Genomic DNA, 24974 nt, shown 5'->3' with positions numbered 1-24974 from the left:
GCTATTCTAAATTTGAGGTTCATAGCCTTTTCATCTAGTTGAAATGAATGTTTCCCATATTTCTGATTAGTGCAGAGACAAAGAGATTTCATTACCACATTCTTTAGGTTATCCAATCTTACTATATTTTGTTGCATGAAAATGAAGAAATGGCCTACTTTAGCCAGACATTACCCAGTAGAAGTCACTGGATAAGAATGTCCTATGGTTTAGACAGCATGCTTTGTAGGAATAAACTACATTCTTGACTTTTTCTTTTAATTAGTAAGTAATGATTTTGCAGACAAAGAAGGTCAAAGTATCTAATAACTACATACATCTTCAGACTAAATACTAGGCTCTACTCCAAACACAAAATACAGACAGAGATAAGTCTTAATGACTGACTGCCTTTCAGACATTAAACAAATCAGAAGTACTCTTTAATGACTGAAATGCCTTTTACTAGGGTGAAGCTACATAGGCAACTCCCAATTAAGCTTCAGGGCCCTGAAATGTTAATGGGTGGTAGCAATGTGCACTGTGTAGAATCCAATCAGCCCAAGATAAGGAGACTTCTTCGCTTGCAGGATGTAGTATAGACAAAGGCATGCTGTCAGACTGCCTTTGAAAATGGACGGTTCATTCAGCTTCCTTTTGCATTTGTGCTGCAGATGCTTTAATTAGACCTGAAAGACCTAAGCTGGGCTGGTGAGGAAATTTATTTACTGTTTATAAACTAGTTTTCCTATCCCACAAACCTTTAAAAAGATTTATCTAGGGAAAAGTACGTGAAAACCTGATTTGGAAAGAAGAATAATTTTGTAGATTTTGTAACAGGACTCAGGTAGCCAGCATGAAGCCTTGCAGCATTACCTCCCCCCCTCTCCCAAAATCACATAATAAAAGAAATCATCTGATGTGACATCATTTTAAGCATTCCCTGCCCAATTTCATTTCAGTGGCTGCTATATGCAGGGCAAGGCAATTTTTCCAGTGATATCATCACTCATTTCTCAAAATCCCAAAATGTCTTGGCCATGGAAGGCCAACATTGTGCAAGCTTGTTTGGTGGAAATGACAAAGATTAAATGATGATACAGGGTTGACATGCTATCTGTCATGTTAAAGTATCAAAATTTGTGACCAGATGACAGTTGTACTGATAAAAGCTGTATATCCATGTTCCTTATGAAAGGTTAAGAATATGTTTCAGCACTCGTAGAATAAACAGAAAGTCTCAGTCCTTATATGGTAGACTACCCTGCATCTATTCTATATATTCATGAACTGAATATATACGCTCAATTCAGGTCTATACAAAAGAGTAGCATTTAAAAAAAGTGTTCAAACAAAGCAATGAATAGTTGATACTAAGTTGACATGAACTAGATTGACATCAGAGAACAGTATGTTTTATAGCTCTATTCCTTCTTCCCATTGTTCTTTTTGTAGATCATGAAAGGAAAGGGAATTTTATAATGCATACCAGGCTGGGCAACTACCCAATTTTGTGTCAACTGCAGCTTTGGTGAGCATTGCTTCCACTTCCTTATCCAAGTCATCAATGGGACTGTTGAAAGGAACAGGCTACAGGATTTAAATGTGGCATATGTGGGCAAGGCTGGACTTGTAAGGGAATCTGGGGAGTTTTTGTAGGCCTATTTGAAGATTCATGCTACAGCTTCAAGTGTTTCATGACTAAAAAAATAATGCCATCATTTTGCAACAATTCTGGTCAGAGGAGGGTCAAAGAACTGCACAAAGGGGATGCAGAAGCTATGTACACCCTTGCAAGTACATGTTGTGAAGCCCTAATTTATACACTTTAGCTTTGTAAGTAGTTCCTTTTTTCTTTTTTTGGAAAGAATGTAAGCATAATCACATTTATACAGCATAAGTACAATAATGCTAGAGAAGACTATTTAAGGCAATTGTTTAACTTGAACTAATTAGAAACAGATGTATTAATAACATTCACATGGAGGTTTTAAAATAGGAAATAATGGTAATGTATTCAAAAATTGATCTAAGAGTATTGTCTGAAGTTGAAATGGGATTTTTTTTGTGAAAATGGCCCAAGACAGTCTTTCTTTATATACATGTGGATGCATGTCTTATCAAAATAAGACAGTTTATTTTGTATAGTTCTTTGGCATAATACCCCATCATGACATATACAAATATAGAGCTAATTTGAAGCTGAGCAAACAATGTAGAGGATATAACCATATCTATGTGATTGATAAATGCAGTCAAGATAGTTGTTCTGAAGAGGACAGAAGATGTAGCTGAAATTAATTTCTTCCCCAGTCTTGTGGTAATGTGACTCAAAATACATTGTATCATTTTTTTGAAATTTCATCAGAAATCTGCTTGCAGTTGCATAAATACTTTGGGGAAAAATATTATGAATGGGGAATAAATAATTTTATGTAGTTTAGGATACACATAGGATAAACAATCCCAGTGTGTAGAAGGGTTGTTACAATGTAGGGAGGACTGTAATTATGTTTTAAAATTGAACAAAAGAGTGTGACTCTTTGAGCTCAGACCGGTTTACATTTTGACCTGATTACATTAATTAACTGGGAAAAAAAATCAATTTTGCAAAAAAGAATGTTGCAGTCTCCAGCTTTTTTAGGCCAATAGAAATGGTAATGGCATTACTGTTATACTGACTCTACAGTAAATAATTTTATATTATTAACATTTATTAAATGATTATTTGTTACTTTCATTTACTAAACGATGCATTCTACTTACTTTGTGGGAAAGAAATTATAACTGCCAAGTCTTTGCTGAAGATATAACTGAATAACTAATTCCTACTTTTCAGGTATCATAATTCAAGTTTCAGCTGAAACAAGCTTGAATCTTGTTAGGTTAAATTTCTAGTTGAAAGCAATTTTTTAAAAAAAATAATACTAAGAAAGTTTAAATACCTTTATCTGCTAAAAATTTTACTTCTAGAGTTACATTTCTAGTTCTGCCTCATAAGAGAATTCATTTTCATACCAGTTCTCATGGCAATATTTTCCAGCACCAACCACATTTATCCTTGGATTAATCAATGTAATGTCAATAACAAGGATGGAAATGAATGCTTTCCTTTTTTATTTTTACCTCAGTGGAATATTGCATATATTTTGTTTCAATGACAGACCATTAGATAATTAGTTATTAGTTATCACCAATAAAGTTATCAGTGGACGTTCTTATTAGACTATTACTCTATTTTCTTATTAAAATAGTGACATAACATGTTCACATATGTGTGGTGTATATACTATATGTATACTGAATGTTCAATGTTTGTTCTGAATTCTATACTAATTGAAATGGAGTTTGGGATGAGACAAAGAAACCCACATGGAATATATTTCAGTATTCAAGAGTGGAGGTTTCTGATATATTTACCACTCTTTTAAGATAATTTTAAAATAAAAGTCCCACTGGGATATTAGCCAAAGGTTGAACAATGTGCTTCTAATCGTTGCCTCAAACTGAAAAACCAAAGAAAGATCATGATTCAGAAAGGCCCTGAAATTGTGTGCCTCATTTTTATAAAGGTATTTATGGAACAGGAAGATCTACTATTTTCCTGGGGTTGGAATCCCTTCCTGATTGAGTGTCTCCATTCAGCTTGGATTCACCCTCAACATATTCCTTATTATATGCTCTATTATGAACTACAAGTGGTCCTTGGTTAACAACTATTTGTTCAGCAACCGTTCAAACATACAACAGTGCTAAATGAGGTGTAATTATGACTGGTCTATGGAGTTCCAGCCATTGCAGTGAGCCCGTCACATGATTGCAGTTTTCAACATTCCCTGTCTGTCATGGCCTAAGACTTGGACTCTGGCTCTCAAGAAACTACTCCAGTTGAACCTGTGGAGTGTCAGCCTCAGGAGACACCAAGCCAAGAATCACTTGAGGCTGATCAAACACAGGCACCATCAGAACAGCTGGAGCAGTCAGATGATGAGGCACAGCCCCCAAGCCCTCAGACTCAGCAAATACAGTGGAGAGCAGAACAAAGGCACTTAATGAGACTCCTTGCCAAACAAAGGAGTAACTATGTTAATTGAAGATAGCTGGCTGCAGCCTGGTTTAAATGTTATCTGCTCAGCCTTGATTAAATTACTATTTTCACCTAGCAACTGTGTGTGTGAGTTTGAAGCCTGAAACAGGACACTACCGGCTTCCCACAAAAATCTGTGGGAAAGCCGGCAGGAAGTCAGAAGTTGTGGTCACGTGTCCTCACTTAATGACCCACATAATCCTTGCTTAATGATGGCAACTGGGACTTTTGCAACTGTCTTTGCTAAGCAGTGCAGTCACATGATGTTGCGCTTTATGACCGCGTTGCTTAGCAACAGCAATTCTGGTGTCAATAGCCATAGTTAACTGAGGACTACCTGTACTGACAGGCATTCAGAGGACCTTTTCATTAATGGAATATGTTGTGGATATGTAAATTTTGCTGCCATCAGCATAGTGAGAGCATCCATTTCCAAATTTCCTCATGGTCTAAGCCAGTGTTTCTCAGTCTTGACAACTTTAAGATGTATGAACTTCAACTCCCAGAATTCTGGGAATCCCTTTCAAACTTATTGGGATACATTAATTGCCTGAGATAAATTAATTCTGAGGATCTGGTAGACAGTTCATACAAGGCCTTAATTTCTGCCTGGAATAGGTGAGTGATGAAGGCCTTGAATCAAATTGCTCCTATGCAGCTTTTCCCTGTTTGTTGATCTATGGGACTTTTGGTCTTCTGAAGAGCTTTGGGAGATGAAAAGACAGAAACACCTACAGCACCATTGAAGAAATATGAAGAGTGAATCTGACCAAGCACATGATTCCATATTAGAGATTACATAAAGGCAATAAGAGTGGCAAAACATCCTTATTTTTCTGCTTTTATTACATCAGCAGATAGCCAGCCAATGAACTTCTGGGTGCTGATTTTCACCTATGAAGCCCTAAGTACCTAAGGGCCTGGCTATCTGAGGATCTGCCTTTCTCCCATCTTTCCAAAAAAGGCAGCATGTTTTGTATCCCATCCATTAAGAATGTCATCTGATAGATCTTAAGTACTGTGCCTTCTCAGTCATGGTGTCTAACCTTTGGAATTGCATCTTCTGGAGGTTGAGACTACCCTAACCCTACAAGCCCTTAAACAATATCTGAAAACCTTTATTTTATTTATTTATTTATTTTCCTCCAAGTGCTGTAATAGGTTAGAGTATGCCCTTTTGGTATGCAGTGTCTGTTTCAGTTAGAGTATGTATAACTCCCCATTGTGTTCACCCCCATTGTGTTTACTGTTCAATTATTTTTGTTTTGTTTTTAGCTATTGTATCACTATTTAATCTATGTCCTGCCCAGGGTAAGTATTGTGTTATAAATCTAAATTATAGATCATGTATATAAATTTAAATTGTCTTAAAATTGGGTCAGATGCTGGCATTCCAATTTCATTTGTCTTTTAATTTTTTAGAAAGATCCAGAACATTGCATGCTTTTATGCCTAAGACAGAAAGTCACGACCAAGTAGTATGATGAAGAAATGTAAGCAAAACTGTAGGCTAGTATAAAATTAACAAGGATTTAAAAGATGTCAAATTACTATGCATGTGCAGCAGCCAAATTATCCATGGATTTAAGAGTCCCTCAGCACTCATTCATGTGATGCACTGTAATAGTTCCCAAGAGCTATTAAATCCTTTAGGTCAAAACAAATCTTGCTTGCAAAATTTTACACCTACATAAAACTGCCAGCTAAGCTTCTCCACTAGGCATGTTACTACATGGGTCAAGATTACATAGTTCAAGAGTCACAATAGCCACACATAGCTTCCAGTGTGCTTTTATATCACCACAGATGTTTATTTGTAAAAACAGTTAAAATAAAAATATATTATAATTAAACAAAAAATAGATAATGAAACTAATGGCCAACAAGGAAAAAGTATATCTTTAAATTATACCATGAGCTAATCTGCAAAATTTCAGTTTTCCCAACAACCTGCCGCAATCAATTTTTTTTTTTAATCTGCGCTCAGTCGTTACCGACTCTGCAGTGACTGCTTGGACGAGTCCTTGCAGTTTTCAAGGCAAGTGTTTCGGAAGTGGTTTGCCAGAGCCTCCTTCCTAGAGCAGAGCCCAGCTGGTGTGCGCAGGAGGTGGGGTTTCCGTTGCTTCGCGCCCTTTTTGGGCGCGCGTGGTTTTTCGCGCGGTTTTTCGCGCTTACCGGCAACTGCTCCCAACTCCTTTTTGCAAGGCGCCGCCAGCATTTTTCCTCCCACTGGAGTGAGAGTCCCCATTTATCTACTCACGTGAGTTTTCGAACTGTTGGGTTGACAGGAACTGGGGAGGAAACAGGAGCTCACCCTGCTAACGCGAAGGCTGGACTCGAACCGCTGAAGCGTCGACCATTTCTGGCCAGCAACTTTCAGCGTCATTAAGCCGCTGCGCCACCACGTCCCCTTGCCGCAATCAATAATAAGCAGCTTTTTCATGTATTTACTTCCACAAATATGTGTATTTTTTAATAATTATGTCCAACTTGCATACCTCAGCAAATATGCATGGCTATTTAATTTCTTCCTTGTCTCTTGCATCCACAGTTTTAAGCTTGCAATTGTACATCCACTTATCTAATAATGTATCCCATTGAACTCATAAGGAATTATTTTTTAAATACAGACATATTTAAAGACAGACATATTGTAGTAGCTTAAGTAAACGTGCTGTAATGCACCATGTTTATTACACAATTAAAATGATCTACACAATTACAAGAAATCTAGAACTTCAAGGCTAGCTGACAATGCATTAATCTTCATGTACCTCTCAAGCTGGACTCCTAACTCCAAATGCCAGCTTTTTAATAACGTTCTTGTGAACTTTTGAATTCTGTGCTTCATGGATGCTTGGTTCTGTATCCACAATTTCACTTCATTCCTGCAGTATACTAATCATTCATGTACCATTCTCAGTATAAACAAGGAGGCAAATGGCTTTCTTCATGGAAGTTGAGAATAATTGAATTGTATTATTATAACTTAAAAAAATATCAAAATAGTTATTTACTACTTTTCAGCAAAATACAGACAATTATTGTGAGTTTTGAACCAGGGGCTACTTGGATCTGTCAGCAGGATGGAAAAAGAAAGAAAGGAAAAATACTCAGTAGAAACTGAAGTGTGAGAAAAGGAAGCACTGAAAAGAAAAAGAAATAAAACCATAGTTACAAATCCTTCACATACATTTTAGCCTACAGAGGAAAAATATGAATCATTGAAAGGAAATGTAATAAATAACCAAAGCTCTGAAATTTCATTTAGAAATGAAAAGCACAAGTCAAAAACTATTACTGTGTTCTTACTGCTCCTGTCTCCTATTAGACATATACTGTATATCACAGCTTGAAGGCCTCTTGCATTATCTGTCTTTTTTGTAATCTCCACACTGACTAATGTCATAGAAAGAAATGAAGGGTCAAGGTAGAGCACCACTCAGCACTGCTCAAGGCTAATTTGGCAACAATATTCTCTTTCTCATGTGTGTGTCTCTGTGTGTGTGTGTTCCTACTGTAACAAGAACTGAAAGTGTGAAGCAAATCACTTGCACTTGGGCAGAAGGACATAAGAAAGTTCCAACCCATTCATTGAATATGACAGCAGAAGACTGGGTGAACCAAAGAGGAACTTATACATAATAATAGTCAAACTCAGCAATAAAATGGATTTCTCAAGTATAAAATGAGAATAATTCTCTTTTATCTATCTTTGACTAAATAAATGAATGAATGAATAAATAAATATTCATACTAGTCAAAGTAATTGAATGGTTCTTCTTAAAATCATAATAATTTTAAGATAATACCTTGAGTCCTTCTTAAAGTTATTTTCAGTGACTGATTTTAAAAACTTTACAGAATTAGTTTGAAGACATAGTTATTCATTTCGTTGGTGTAAAAATTAGAATATGGTATATACGTATACGTTGCTCCTATGATATATATGTGGACACCCATTTATCTTTAAAATGACTGACTTCTAAAACACAATATTTTATTTATATGTTTATTTATTTATTTAAATTTGTATAATTACACCTGACTCCCAATGACTGTGACTGGTTCACAAATAACTCCCCCCCAAAAAATCAATAAAACAATAAAACAATGCCACAGTAAAACAAACAAACAAACAAACAAATAAAAGGGGGATTGAAAGATGGCAAAACTCCCACAAAAAATGGGCAGCAGCAAAATACACCCACCACCCCAAAGAGGCTTCAACAACCCTAGCCAAAAGCCTGGGTAAAGATCTAGGTCTTCAAGGCCTTACAAGAAACCAGCCAAATATCAGGGGAGAACCTTGTTCTAGAGGGCAGGTGCTGTGACAGAAGAGGCATGCTCCCAGGGTCCTGATAGATGGCATTGTTTAATCGAAGGAACCCGGACTGTGCCAAGCCTGCCAGATTGAATCAGCCAGGTTGACGTGATAGGAATAGGTATTCCCTCAAGCGACCAGGCCATGTAGCGCTTTATAGGTAACAACCAGCACCTTGAATCATACCTGGAAACAAATTAGTTTAAACAACTAGTGCAGCTCACAAAGCATAGGTGTTGCATAGTCATATCAAAGCATGCCCATCACTGTCTGTGCTGGTGCATTCTGGAAGTTGAAGCTTCTGGTGGTAAACAAGGGCAGTTCCATGTAGTCAAGCTGCAAGGTGATCAGGATGTTTGTGATTGCCTGAATGGCCTCCTGATCTAAGAAAGGGCACAATGGATACACTATATAGAGCTGTGCAAAGGCCCTCCTGGCCATAGCTACCACCCGCTCATCAGGCAGCATTTATGAGTCCATGAAGACCCTAGATTGTGCACCATTCCTGAATAGGGAAGTGCTATGCCATTGAAGGATAAAGATCAAAAATCCCCAAACACCCACAGCCACATTGTCTTGGTAGGATTGAATCAGAGACGGTTCCTATCCAGACCCACACAGCTTTCAGCATTGGGACAGAACCTCGTTAGCCTTGTTGGTTCCATGCTTAATTAGCATGGGGTTAAAAAATATAATTGGATATCATCATGCTGATGATACTGAACCCCAGGCTGGCAGATAATTTCACACAGCATTTCATGTAGATGTTAAATAGGAGGGAGGAGAGAGTATAACACTGAGGCACCCCCACAAAGGAGGGTGGGGTAAACAAACACTGACTGAAACCAGCCCCAGAGAAAGGAAGTGAACTACTGTAAAATGGTGTCTAATCTTCCTAGCCCACAGAGCCACCCCAGAAGGATAAGTGGTTGATAGTACTGAAAGCTGCTGAGAGGTCAAGGAGCACAAGGATGGATGCATCATCTCCACCCTGGCTCCCCACAATTCATCACAATGCCCCATCTTCTCTCACATTTCTGAGACTATAAACTTTTATGTCCCTTTGGGGAAGAAAGGATGAGCCGAACCAAGCCTAGCCATGGAGAAGTGAGGTTGGGAAGCGTTTCTACCTGGCTGCAGCTACTTTAGAGTTTTCAATGCTGCTTTTCCCAAGCACAGAGAACAATCTTATTTTTATTTATTATTTATTATTAAACTTAGCCTGCCCATCTCCCCCTAATGGAGGACTCTGGGTGGCTTACAACTCATTAAAATAATAAATAAGAATTCAATTACATAAAACCTATATAAAACAATTACTAAAAAAGAAAGAGTCCAGGAGGGCAATGTTTCGGAGGAGCAAATGCCAGGGCTCTAAGAGGCTAGCCAACCCCACTCCTGATGTCTTCCCTCCCTACCCCAGGCCAGAAGGCAGAGCCAGGTCTTCCAATCCCTCCAGAAGGCCAGGAGTGAGGGGGGCGATCTCACCTCTGGGGGCAAGGTATTCTAAAGAACAGGGGCTACAGCAGAGAAGTTCCACCTTCTGGATCCTGCTAGTCAGAGCTCTTTTGCTGAAGGGGTCCAGAGCATGCCCTCTCTGTGTGATCAGGTGGGATGGGTTGAAATCATGGGGAAGAGGCAGTCCCTCAGATAACCTGGTCCCACGCCATGTAGGGCTTTAAAGGTGATAACCAACATCTTGAATTGGACCCGGAAGCAAACTGGTACCCAGTGCAGCTCACGGAGCAACAGTGTTACATGGGTCCTTGGGGCTCCAAAAATAGCCTGTGTGGCTGCATTCTGGACCAGCTGTAGCTTCTGGATACTCTTCAAGGGTAGCCCCATGTAGAACGCATTGCAGTAGTCTATCTGGGAAATACGGGCATGAGTGACTGTTCGAAGGGCATCCCAATCCAGGAAAGGGTATAACTGGTGCATAACCTGAAGTTGTGCAAAGGCCCTCCTGGCCATGACTGCCACCTGCTCTTCAAGCAGGAGGCATGAGTCCAGGAGGGCCCCCAAATTACGCACTGGGTCTGCTGGGGCAGTGCTACCCCATCCAGCACCAAAAATTACAAAGTCCCAGTTACAGAGGAGCCATTAACCCACAGCCACTCCATCTTACCAGGGTTCAGCTGAAGCCTGTTGTTCCCCATCCAGACCCTCGCAGCCTCCAGGGGTGGTCATGGCATCCCTTACCTCACCTGGGATGGAGATATATAGTTGAGTATCATCAGCATACTGATGATACCTCATCCCATGATAGCGAATGATCTCACCCAGCGGTCTCATGTAGATGTTGAAAAGGAGCGGAGAGAGAGCCGAACCCTGCGGCACCCCACAAAGACAGGGCCGAGGATGGGACCTCTCACTCCCTATCACCACCAATTAGGATTGGCCCTGAAGAAAGGAGGTGAACCAGCACAGGACCTTGCCACCCACCCCCAACTCCCTGAGTCGTCCCAACAGGATACAGTGGTCAACGGTATCAAAAGCCGCTGAGATATCAAGGACAGCAAGTATGGTCGCACTTCCACCATCCCACTCTCACCAGGGATCATCCATAAGGGCAACCAATGCCATTTCCATTCCATAACTGGGCCTGAAACCTGACTGGAAGGGGTCCAGATAATCTGTTTCCTCCAGAACCCTTTGGAGCTGTGATGCCACCACTTTCTCAAGCACCTTCCCCAAAAAGGGGAGGTGGGAGACTGGATGGAAATTGTCCAGTACAGTAGGATCCAGGGAGAGTTTCTTGAGGAGGGCGTGTACCAACACCTCTTAGTTTAGCTTCATTCTTCTCTTCCTCACAGTTCTCATCAACTGCAGACCAACCACCCTCTCAACAACCTTTCTCAGAAATGGAAGGGTGGAGACTAAATTATAGTTATCAAGAATCACACCATGAGACCATGCTCCAAGCACCTCAGCCTGACCTGCCCAGTCGAAGTCAGAGCATATCTGAGCAATTTTATCCACCAGATAGCCTAAATAATCCTCACAGCAGCCCAGCAGAAGTTTATGTCACCCTAAATAGGGCCACTGGATGGTTGTCAGGTATCTAATGGTAGAGAAATGCGGACTGCCTTTATCACTACGTGGTAATCCTTAATGTCAGCTCTTACCCATGTCTGGTCAGACTCACTTTGAATGTTTCTTTCTCCTGGGATCGACACACAGGGAGATGCTGCATAGGGACAATACAGTCCAAGGCCCCACCCACCCACCCATTCAAGGCAGCAACTAAGGCCTCAGCTGAACCACCCACCCTCAGACAAAAACTAAAGCTCTCTGTGGAGCTCTATTGGGTCCATCAATCACCTGAAGTGGGCTAATTGAACAGGCTCAGTCTCCATGTAGGGAAGGGTGTCACCATGTCCCAAAAGGTAATGAGAGAGTGATATGTCTATGGCATTGATATCAATGTCCTCCACTGCCAGATCACATCCTGAGACAAAAACAAGATCCAATGTGTGGCCACCAGTATGCATCAGGCTGTTGCTGACTTGGGACAGGTCCATGGTTGCCATGGAGGCCATGAACTCCTGAGCTGCCCAAGATTTAATGTCACCAGGTAGCAGATTGAAATCCCCAAGTACCAACAGCCTCGGGAACTCTATTGCCAACCCAACAATGGAATCCAGCAGCTCAGGGATGATGGTACACTAGCAACAATCCCAACTGTTCCCTTAATCCCAACATCAAGCAGAATGCCTCACATCCAGTTATTTGCAGAGAACAATCCATGAAAGCCTATAATCACTCAGATGACACTTGTCCTCCCCTACCTGAAACCTGGGTGGGCACATTTCTGAGAGGAGAAATATCCCCCCAACCCCAGAGTAGTAAGACATGCCAGATCATGATAAGATCTTGGATGAGGGCAGCTTTGTTACACACCAACCTAGCATTCAAAAGCAGCAGCCAGAGTCAGCCACCCCAGCCACCCCTAATCACCCTGCCAGACACTTTGCAGCCTTGGGGGGTCCAAGCCCTAGGAGGAGGAGACCACCCAGGTCCCATCCACTGCCCACCCCTTGCAACAGAGCAGTCATACCTGTAACAATGGCAGGGGCTGGGTTGTACAACATACTTCACTTAGTTAACCATTAACTGATTCACAACTTCTTTCATTGGATCTAACAACACGTTAACCAGATGAAGAGCTGCTGTTTGGGTGGAGGATGGGGAATTTAAAATCTCATCAAGGACAATCAGATTTGGGCTGCAAAAAACTGTATGACTACTTGATACCAGAAAGAATTAAGATTTTCTATAGCTTTCTGCCAATATATTGCAGCTATCTGGATTTTTTTGAAGGCCAAATCCAGCAGCCCTAGTATATGGTTATATTCAGCATGAAAACTTCCAGTATGTGGAAGAAGGAATTTATAAAGTGATCCTTCAGTAGGAAAGATTTATTCTAATTTTGATTTTAGCCATAAAGGATTGTTTTTACAAGCAAGCATCTTTATTTGACTATCAGATGACAAAATCCCTGCAACAAATAAATTTCCTTATTAATACTCATGTTTGTAAGATGCTGAGAGCACTACTATAATGACATAATGTTTCACTCTGAAGAAGATAAAAGCTTCTGATTCCATATAAATTATACTTGAGAAGTGTGACACAATGAATGCAGAACTATCTCATTAACTTCAATGGCAGATTTGTGCTCAAATTTCTCCTAGATAAATCACTGCTATCTAATTATGTTTTTAAAGTTATAGCTTGATTTGATCCTCAATATTCAGTACAAGCATGAATTGCTGGAAGGGCAAAACCTCCCTAATTTCTTTTGTTTTTCCTATTGTAGTTGTTGCTTTAATTTCCCCAGTTATGGAAAATAAAGTTAGGGCTTTAGTAGATCATCATGATCTGCTTAAATTACTTCTTGCAAGTAACACGCAACTAAGTAACAGAAAAGTATTGGCAATAAAATGAGCAGTTGCTTTTAAAAGGCTTATGGTTATGGAGGCCCCTAGGATTGTGGCCAGTTTGTCATTTACCACCTGATGTTTTCAATCATGGGTCTCTCTGTGCCTTGGTCTGCACTTCATTCCGCACCACAGAAGTTCTGCTATTTCCAGATTCTGATTTTCCCCTTTCCTGGATTCAGTCCATTCATCCTGTCATTTTGTAAAAACTTCCAGATTTTTGGAAAGCCACTCCTACTGGAAGATTTTAAGCTCAGGAATTTGAGGAAGATATTTATTTTTGATACAAAATAGCAAAACCAGCTTGTTAAGTGACATCAGCAGGAAGAACATATGGAACACAACACATTTCTAAAAGTGTGAATCCATCTGAAGTCTCACTTTGTCTTAAACCTAACAAAAATAATTTATTTGCTTCAGTTAAAAAATCAATTGAATTTTTCCCATATTTCTCATACTTTATATTGGTTCCCCATACTAATTTCCATCTGTATATGCTTATTTTTTAGGTACTGTAATGCTTTATGTATATGTACATGTGTGTGTGTATATGTATGTATATGTATGTACATATATACATACACACACTCACTTGCATACACATACACATACATACAAGAGTGGCAAGGAGGAAGAGATTGTTTCCATTCATATTTATAAAGCAATTTTATATAAATAATTCTTTTCCCTTTCAGCCTCCCCTCTCTTCTAACACAAATTTTCTTTTTAAAGTAAACATGCCCCTTTTTCTGTGTGGGACTTGGGCAGTTGATTAATTATTGATTTTTTTCCTCATACAATTCTCTTGACACACAAGTCTAATGAAGTTTTCATAAGGTCCAAAATCTATTATTTCATTTTTTAAAAAAAAGAATGAATCTTGTTCTGTTAGCATTCTTTCTCTCTACTTTTAATAAAATAATATCACCTAGAAAAATTAATAATTAATAATTTAAATTTAACAGCATTTTGAATTGGTAATTTTTATAGAGATAGAGATAAGAGAGAGAGAGAGAGAAACACATTTCTTTCTTGCTCACTTGCTTGCTTGCTTCTGTAGTGTTTGTGTCAGCAGAACCCAGAACAGAGTATTTTGTGGAAGGAAATATTTAACCTGAGTGAAGATTATATGATTCTATGCAATGGTCATGGCCTAATTCCCCATTGGTGTTTAGCACAGGAAATACTGAAAGGATAAAGTTTGGCAAAATCATTTAGATGTGCCACCTGAACTGGAAAGAATTGAAAACATCTGTCATAGGTTATTTTATAAGGGGTGGTGGTAACCAGAGCTGAGATAAGGCTTTTATTATTATTTTTTAAAGTGTTATATATTATATACACAATATTATACTGTACAAAATCTACTAGATGTTCACATACTAAAGACTGTGATGTCTTATTTGTGTCATTTCTGAACATTATCACTCTTTCTTTCTTTCTTTCTTTCTTTCTTTCTTTCTTTCTTTCTTTCTTTCTTTCTTTCTTTCTTTCTTTCTTTCTTTCTTTCTTTCTTTCTTTCTTTCTTTTCCATCTTATTCTAACTTAATGTACTACAGCTAGACTTCTGGAATCTGTTTGATTTCCAGGTAATAGTTCTTTACTCCTTTTATTAATTTATAACTGAACAATTAGACTTTTATTGCTTTATTGTTTCTTCTTTCCTTCTGCCCCCTTCTCCAGCGTTGTTTTGCTTCTCAGCTTTTGTCCTTAAGTGTCTGGGGCTCAGGCTGGTTGCTCTCAATAGGACAGCAGCTGCTCATCTTCTCCAGCTGATGTGATGCTGTTCCTTTCTCTCCGCCTTCCCCTTTCTCCCAAAGGCCTCTGAAAATTCTCTTCTGGGTGAAGCTGAGTATCACTTTGCCAACCTTCTTATTCTTTTCTTGGCCCTCCTTTCTTGTTATGACAGCTGACACCACTCTTGGCTCTTCATAACAAAGGGGAAAGACAAGGCCTTCAGTTTTCTCTGAGGTCAGTTTTATGTGGAAATAGTTTCTTCACTCCCAAATTGCCCATATACATCTAATAGCAATTTCCCTTCCTTGTCTCAAGATTTCTCCCTTTTTCTCCCTGTAACATCTTCTGAGCCTTGAGATGCTTATTTTATAGGGTTTATGACTTCTGGTCTTCTTTTCTTTCTTTTCCTTTCTTCCCCCCTCCTTTTTTTCTTTTTCCTTCTGTCACCAGCATAACATTTTTATGCTCTCACAAATAAAAACTCCTTCTCTTACTGTAGTTTTGGGCTCAACTGACCCTGTTTAATACTTTCTGCCTTCCTACCTTCTGCCTGACAGTCACCAGTGGCTGATGGCTTTTGTGACTGTTCTTTCACAACAGCAAACAATCATTTCCACATAGTTGTATAGGAGAAATCCTTATTATTTACAAAATAAATAATAAGGCTTCCTTGAATGGTTGCAGAATATTTTGATGGTGTACTGAGCTTGGATATTTAGTTTTAGTACAGTATTATATAGCAGTGTATCAACATAACCATAGGGAAATAACCAGTCATCTGAACTATTATTTCAAAATACTGTCAAATAGTATTTTGAAAGCCATATATAATTCTAAGGCTACATAAAGTCTGTATGTCCATAAATGCAGGAGATTTTGATAAGAGATGACTAGGTAAGGTACCTTAATAAATTGAATAAACTGCTGAAAACAAAAACAATGAACTTTCCTTTTCTGGAAATTGTAAAGAAAAAAAAAACTGTATATTGAGAACCTAACTACATATAGTTAGTAGGCTAATAATATGATAGTCATCACATTCTGTTTTAAAACTAGGCCTGGGGAAGAATACAGTTGCCATCATTGACAAAGCAGTATGTGAGAAACAGAAGTTTAAACCTTCCCTTTCAGGCATTATTTTAGCAAACTCACAGTTAACATTAAGAAAAAGGTATATACATCTCATTTGTTTGAATATGACTTCCCTTCCATATTCTATTTGCCAAAACAAGCTGGAGAAGGAAATCCATACCTATAGTGTTGATGAATACTGATCTCTTAAAATAAAATGGTGTGGTATCATTAGCATGTGCTATTTATCTCAAATTTCTGATTAACAAGGCAGCTGAGATTTTTCTTGAATCTGATGTCTCTTTGAATGATCATGGAGTTCCTGAATTTTTCTTATTAACAGATGGCAATTTTAACAAAGTCCTAGATACTATCCAGTTTAAAAACAGTATGTTATGAGTTTGTTGGGAGTAAACATACCTGTTTATTATGACAATCCCAATAGAACAATCTATTTTACTTGTATTTTAAATTTATGTCCTTCAACTCTGATTTTTACATGAGACTATTCCTTTAAATGGTTTTTCTCCCTTCATCCCCAGATGAATTATGTTTCTGTGTGTGTGTCTGTGTGTGTGCATGCATGTGTGTGCACTTATGGAAGAAATTTATCTGTGTTGCAACCACTGGGGGGCGGGGGGAGGGCATGTGTCAAGTAAACACATTAGAAAAAGCCAGTTTCCAGAAGCTGGAGCGGATTTTCCCCTCCAGGGTTAGAGACCTCAAAGAGAGAAATCCTTTGGTCCCTGGATACTTTCCCAGGCATCAGTTACTGCAAACTTGAGAAAATTGTTTATTGTAATTTAATCATTTCAATAGACTTATATTGAATAGAATCTCAAAGAAGCAAACAATGGGATTCCTAGGATGTAGGGCAGGAAATATGTTACACATATATATCCTTATAATAAAAATCTGAATTTTCTTTTGTTTTTGTTTTTGTTTTTTTTCCTAGAAACTTGAGTAGGAAAGAATTTTGAGTATAGAAGAAGTAGACATTATGTGCTTGGTCTTTTTCTGCCCACAATTTCATCATTCCAAATTGATTTCCTCCATACAACTCAAGAATGCCCTTGAAAAAATAAGCAAGCATCTGGAACTCAGTGGCTTCATTTGGGGAATTGGAATAATATTATAGCAGACAGCAAAAGATAAAGCACAAGTAACACAAGAGAGAGAATGGAAAGGGAGCAGGTGCCCTATATAGATAAGAAGCTCTCGCCTACCTACATACACATTTTTCCTAATGGTAAATGGCATTTTTCACAAATTGGAGCTGAATCAAAAATTGGAAATTAATATAAACTGAAAAGATGGTTATGGGAAATTAAATGACATCAACAAGATAGGACCTACTAGCAGAAGTTATGCTTAGAAAGCAAAACACATAATTCCCTATTTCAGAACACAAGAGTTGAAGATCTCACAGAAATACTTAACCTTTTCATCTTCTCCCACGATTTCCTTTCTAGTGTACATGCTCCAATCTTTTGCTTATGACACTTCTGCACTCAAAATCATTCTCTGCCAACCTCTCTGAATTAAAGAAGTTAAATCAAATTGTTATATATCTTAGTGTTACCCTTTGAGGGCTGTAAAAAAATCCATATGACTGCAGATGACAAAGAGTTATATTTTCTTTATCTGCTTACTGTATCTAGTAGTCATCTGGTTTTTTGCAGCCCAGGTAAGGTACTCTAATGAAAATTCTATGTTTTGAATTTGCAGCTTAATAAGAAAAAAAAAGTGAAAATGTTGATTCTTTGCTGCCACTTACCAGATATGGTAGCCCTAATGTATATAGGAATGTAGGGTACTAAACTATAGCCATTGACCATTTTTATTTTCTAAAACTGCCTATGAGGCAGTAGGGTCCAGAAAAAATAATGGTTATTCTTCAAGCTGGTGTTTTGCAGCCTGTTTCCCCATGTTTAAGATATACTTTATGAAATGAAGTCAGGGTGGATAAAAAGTTCAAAGACTCCAAAGCCCATAAACATCTTTAAGTCCATGAGCACCACATTGCCTTCCCTTGACATAATTTATTTAAACACAGCTATTTTCAACCAGTTTCATGAACATAATGCTTTAGGTATTGGTATCATACTACAGATTATTGCCTATGATATCATACAGAGTAGTTTGGTTTCCAGGCTCCAGGATTTGTTTCCCACAAACTACTAGAATGGTTGATATTAAATGATGTTGATATAGGAAAAGACATGTATATTCTGCTGTTTTCTTTCTAGTTCACAAAAATAGTTTAGTTTATTCTCCATTTATCTTGCAGTTGCTGAAGGTAGGGATACTGAAGATAGTAACTATGTATTATCTCTGTTTTTGATGAGACAGAATTAAACACACAAATAATTAATCAACTTGCAGTGTAAGCCTAAGCATGCTTGTTCAAAAGTAATTTCAATTTAGCCTTACTATGAACCAATGAATACCTATTCCATGCCATTTTTAATATATTAAATATATATCTTCTGCGAATTTTTGTACAGGATGCTCATTTTTAAAAAGAAAACAAAAGCATTTGCACTGATTTTAATAAACACTTCCTCTAACATGTGCTTCTTTGTAGCTGTATTAGTATCTTTTGCTAATATACTGGATATGTATTTTGATATGTAATTTTGAGCCAAAAATTGCACCACAAGATTTGAAATTAGCAATCTGAAGGGTAGTTTTGTTTTAATGTTTGTATTAGTGGGTGGGCTCAGGTTAACATGAATTAGTAAAAAATAATATACATTCATTTACATTTATTTAGTCAGTTCCAAAGTTTAGATTTATCAACTAAGGAAGTCCCTCTTTGTACAAATCTTCAATATTCTAATATTAATTTCTTGTCACACTAATACTAAACAAAATAATAACAAATAATACTTACATTTCATGAATCCTATATCCAAACTGTTTTGTTTTTAATTCTGTAATTATATTTGTCTTCTATAGTAGACTTAATTGCAGTGTCTAGTTTCAAAATTATGTCTTCATAGCTTGAGAATAGTAGATGAATTCTGTGATTACCAGAGGGCTGGGAAGATCATGTTTTAATTGTATATGATTAAAAGTGGCATTTTATCTAAATTAATATTTAATATTTTTCAAATGTGTCTGGATATATCATTTTCCTTTCACTAATTAAATTTTTTAGTGTATACCCTTCACTGTTCCATTTTATTAAAACAGCCTGAAAGAAAACATATCAGAAATTTTTGGCCCCCCCCCCCCCCGCCAAAAAAAATAGCATTTTAAGAGATCTGGCTAGGAAAGTCAAAACAAGTATGTTCATGTTTAGTTTGGTGCTAAATTGTTTCGGGGTATGTTTCAAGGAAAAGAAAGAGAGAGAGAGAAGAAAAGTTAACTGTTTACTGGGGGGAAAAGAGCACCAAACAGAATAGCTGTTTATCTAATTCCAAAGCATGGAAGAACTATATATAAACTTTTGAGTAATCCAAGTTTCCCTTAGATGAATTGTCAGGATGACTAATTGTTCTTTGTCACTCAGTCAGTTATTTCTGACTCTTTGTGACCTGACAGACATTATTATGCCAGGATTATCTGTAGTAACTGCTTTTTTATTTTTTAAAATTTTTTGTAAGTTCATGCTTGCACATTAGTGATAGTATCTAGCTCCCCCCCCCCCTTTTCTGTTGGTCTCTTTTCTTATTGCTTTCCATTTTCCAAGCAAGGAAGGTCTTCTCCAATTACTATTGCTTTTGCATTATCTTTCAAAATAATTGAAGTATTAGCTTCATTATCAGTGCTTCCAGTGAGCAGCCTGGTCTTATTTCACATAATATTGAATTCTTGTGTCCAAGATATTCTCAACAATTTGCTCCAGCAATACAATTCAAAGGCATTCTTTTTTTTCTGATAGTTTAAATATTTACAACCATATGCTACAGCTGGGAAAAGCAGTCTTGATAATACATACCTTTGTTTATCTTCTGTTTTGTTGCCAATGTGCTATTTCTGACTTTATTATTTTGTCTAGCAATATCATTATCTTTCTCCCAAGTAGCAGATGTCTTTTTATTTGATGATTATAGTATATTTTTGAATCTAGGATGATAAAGTATGTTACTAGTTCAACTTCTTTTCCTTGTATTGGCACTGGGTTTGCATTGCCTGTTGATATGAATTTAGAATGCTTTTGTTGTTTGCTGGTTTAACACTGAGCAGTAGGCTGACTTTTGCAGGCTTCTTTCAGCAAGAGATCACTTTTGCCTTTCTTGCTTTCAGCCATCAAACATCAGCATATTGGAAGCTGTTGATGTTTCTTCCAACAATTTTTAATTCCAATTTCTACTTTTTCAAGTACAGCATTTCTCATGATATATTCTGCATATAAATTAAATAAATAAGGGGAGAATATACAACCTTTGTGCATTCCCCTCCTAGTTTTGTTCCATATTCTGCTCTAACTGGTGATCAGACAAATTCTTCAGTAGGTAAATGAGGTAGTCCAGTATATCTATTTTAAGGGCTATTCATACAAATTGAATAAATAAATAAATTTGTTACATTCAATATAGTTAAAGCTTTTAATATAACCAATAAAAGAAACATACATGTCTCTTTGGACTTTCCCTACCTTTTCTATTATCCATCAGATGTTAGCAACGTGATTTTGGGAGAACATTTTTCATTAACTTGTTGATATTGTTCACTTGGTTTTCTTGGCGGAATAATGGAGTGGGTTGCCTTTCCTTTTCCAGTGAATTATATTTCGTTTTATCCCTTCTTTAGGATATGCCTATCATGGTCACTGTTTTGAGAATTCTCATTCCCAGTGGTATAGCTCATAGCACTGTTGGGATACATAAGCCCTTTAACCACTCTGAGGTTACAGTTAATGAAAGGAAAGATTACTTACAGAAAAATGCATTGATGTTTGATATTTTGACTTGTTAGTAGGAAAAATCAACTCAAAATTGCACACAAAATTCATAAACAATTGAGAAAAAGCTCAGCTTGCATTAAGATTCATAAGCAACAGGACAAACTTCAAAGGATCATTAGTAGTCTAACAGTTTAGCAAGGAAGAAATTCTATCTGAGATCAAGAGGAAAAAAAAAAGTTGAACCTGAGGTTTATCTGTGAAGCAACATCAATGTGTTAAGAGTTTAGGCAAAGACTGTGAATAGGGGTGAGGCAACTGCCAAAGAACTTGTCACGAGAATGGTTACCTGAAATTATATATAATTTGAGGTTTTCAAAGATGTCTTCAGAAGGCTTAATAACTTTGGCCATGCCCACCAACAAGTAAGCAATTGGCACATTCAACAGAAAGTTGGAATTACTTGATTGTCTACATATCTTTCAAAAAAGGACAGTGCAGAAACAAAATATATAATTGGGAAAACCCATTGTATTCTATGCTGCCATAAACTTTGGTGATCTGGGCAAAGGTAGTTACCCTTTATGATTTTTTTTACCATGTGCATTGGGATTTAAATTTGATGATTGAAAGAGTCACTTATTGTCAGGCCTAGCCCAAGGAACTCCTGGAGACTATGTAGATTCAGTTCAGCAATGTTTATTAGCTACAACCTCTAACAAGAATCTTCCCAGACTGAAACCTCAGTTCCCAAAGTCAGCCAGTCACAACAGTGTGAATTCCTCAGGGAGGTGCCAACCTCATCCTCTTATCTCTCCCTCGCCCCTTAAGAGACGAAAGAGCATGTTTTCCTCCCTGAGTTTGGCCTTCATAATTCCATTCCATCACACTTATGTGTTTCTTGCAAGGAGTTTGATTTAAATAGGTGTACAATGTATAGTATTATCTGTCACTTTCCCTGAATGTGGTCAGTGGGTTAAGTACAGAGACAAAAGCCACTATATGTTTTGTTTGTGGCAGTCCCTTTTGCTTTCTCCCTCCTATCTCTTCTGTGTCTGTTTCGAAAATAATCCAAGCAAACTGGAATCCTGTGTACCAGGATCTATGAATCATATCAAGCAAAATATCAGGTACTAAGGTATTAATATATGTGTGCTTAAAAGCACCCCATTAGAGCTATTTTGACTCTCTTGTAAAGGAAGTGCTATCGGAACTAAAATATCAAATGCCTGTAGTAGATAAGCAGAGTCACACTTGGAAACAAACAGGATGTCATTGCCCTTTCTTTTCTCTATCAGTACAGTAATGCTCAATTCAGTAGAGACTTGACAATAATAGAGTAACTATATCCCAATCTAATTGTAGTTCCTGAATGCTTTTTAAAAATACCTTACAAAGCACATCATAGTAATCTATTGGGGCATTTACAACTACATGGATCACTGACAAGATAATGCTTTAGCTCTGCTACAGTCCCATTTGAGTCACACATGTCATATGGATAAAAATGGCTCTAAATGCACCTCCAAATTGCTAACTTTATCTTTAAAAATGAATGCAACATCCACTGCACTGTAAGCCAAATAATAGATCTTTGTAAAGTATGCATGTATTAACACTATTGAACTGCCCTTCAGCATATAAATCTCCAACCATTCCATTATTAGAAACCCACTTCCACATTTGAATTAGATGAAAAGGACAAAAAGAACCAAATGTCATCCACGTGTTTAAAACATCATCAGCTGACAAATTATTCCATGGGGTTGTTTGTGGCTATTAAACAGCATAACTCAAACATTAACCTGTTGCAGTCAAAGAAGTTGTAGCACAAGTGTCACAGAACTGGAACAGGAATCTTTCAAGTTACCTTGGTTTACTTATTTCAGGATCTTACACAGAATGGCCCTATGCAGCTACAAAGGGAAATAACTAATAAATTGAGGCTCATAGTATTCACACATGTTTTCTTAGCGTGGAAACAAATTATATAAATTATATTATTATATAAATTATAAACAAATTATATAAATAACATTGGGCACAATCATTGGGCAACCACATGTTAAAGGCATGTGGTTGCAGCAATGGTTCATAATCATATGAATCAGGTCACAAACCTTGTTAAGTTACAAACACTAACACAATAACATTTCCCCTTGCATTGTTAGAGTCTGTTGTCTTCATTCCAAGTTTGAAATAAGACAGGGAGTTTATTAATGCTAATTTTTATGTACTCAAGACAGTTTTGCTCTTCTATAAAAAAGTTTATTTTCTACATTTGATTTGCTACTTGAATGTATGCTGGTCATGGTATATCAGAAATTTAAACTCTCACCATAGATGTGGAACATTTTCAGTTATACATATGGCAGCATTTTATACAAAAATAAAAGTAATCGTGAAATATTTATTTATTTATTTATTTATTCACATTTGTTATAGCTACCCAACTCTAATGGACTCTGGTAAAATAAGGTAAAAATGGTAACCTATATACTGTTTTGCAGATGGATAGGAAGAGAAAGTAGTTTATGGGTAATGGCAAAAACTTTTCCCTAAAAATAATTATCAAATAAACAGATTTAATATTCTTGGGTTTTTTTTAAAAAAAAATAACATTAAATAATTATTATATCCCCATTGTATTACTAAAATACTCAAAATAATTATAAAACCAAAAATTGGAATCTTCAACAAGTTCTGCTTATATGACTTGTAGATGAGGACAGCAGATCTGAAGTTAGCAAAATGGTCTTTAATACTCAGGGAGTTACAGGAATTCAGCCTTAATCACATGCATCACTTAGGGCAGCGTTAGAATGTTCATCTCACCTTAAAACTTCATTTTAATGAAATATTCTTTCCATGTTTTCTGGTTGATACAGTTAATACTGTATATGACCAGAAGGAAGGAGCACGATGAGCCAAAGAGGAGGTTGTGTTTCTCCAAAAGATATTTATTTATTTGCACAACTCTTCCACTTTTTAACAGTTTTAGAGGTCAAGATGATACTTTGAATTTGACACTAAAAAAGACCAGAAGTTAAACCAATTGTTGTAACAAGGGAGCCACTCAATTCCAAAGCATTTTGTATAAACAATCTGTACTTATTACACACACACACACACACATTAATTGAAAGGTTAAATAATATAAGAAATAAATTACCTAGAAGTAAGCCACACTTTATTCATGAGCCTTATTTCTCATTAGAAATGTATAGATTTAATGCTAATGTTAATGCTATAAAATAACATTGGAATGAGGATGCATACAAAATATGTATCAAAGCCAATATCATATTTGTCAAGCATATGTGTGAAAGTAAATAAAAACTGCATTGGCAGGAAACATTTTTATTGTTACCATAAAGCAGGGGGGAAGAGGGAGAAATTGACAAGTTTTGTCCTCAGCACAGTTCAAAGACATAGGCCTTACTGACGTCTAATGCAAATGGGAGCAAAAGCTCATGAAAGAGATGGCACAACACCAAAACACTCACAGAAGCATGTGCAGCTAATTATGTATATTTTCTAGAGCTAGCAATTAAATCCCAAACAGGCAGAAATGAGCTACATTGCAAAACTGTACCCTGACAACTCTTATGTAAGTCAAAGCCCAGTTTGTCTTTGTGGCAAAAAATAGCTGATATATCAGTTTGTTGTAAAAATCTGTGGTTCATCTATAATAAGTTGCATGTCACACTAGAAGGATTATTTTTAGCACATTGTTAACATTTAATATCTAAACAAAATGGTTCTGCTTTCAAAAGTAATGAATGAGACTAGACTTTGAAATGGTAGTTGCTATGATTTGTAAAAACCTTTGTCTTTGTAAATTAGAATTTCCAAAGTAAATTCCAGGGAAAACAAGCCCTCAGATTATTATATTATATTGATATTTTTCAAACTCAATACATATTTTACTTACTAAAGCCTTAGTTCTTATTGAAAAATGGACTAAGTTGTGTAGGGCAAGAG

General features: G+C 37.1%; 1 protein-coding gene across 1 annotated transcript in view; it reads left to right on the top strand.

The window, feature by feature from the left end:
* Positions 1-1745: 1745 nt before the first annotated feature.
* The window catches only part of ROBO2 (roundabout guidance receptor 2), a 599875-nt gene continuing 576646 nt past the window's right edge, over positions 1746-24974 (top strand). Inside the window, exon 1 of the mRNA XM_088144588.1 lies at positions 1746-1815. The gene's annotated coding sequence lies outside the window, so the exon portion shown is untranslated. The remainder of the gene's footprint in view (positions 1816-24974) is intronic.

This window comes from Python bivittatus, unplaced genomic scaffold (genome assembly GCF_059951505.1).
Source record: "Python bivittatus isolate LINGU-HERP-01145 unplaced genomic scaffold, Pbiv_v1 ctg000350_np1212, whole genome shotgun sequence".
Classification (NCBI taxonomy): Eukaryota; Metazoa; Chordata; class Lepidosauria; order Squamata; family Pythonidae; genus Python; species Python bivittatus.
The sequence above is the reverse complement of the archived record's forward strand: the minus strand, read 5'-3'. Positions and strand labels throughout refer to the sequence as shown.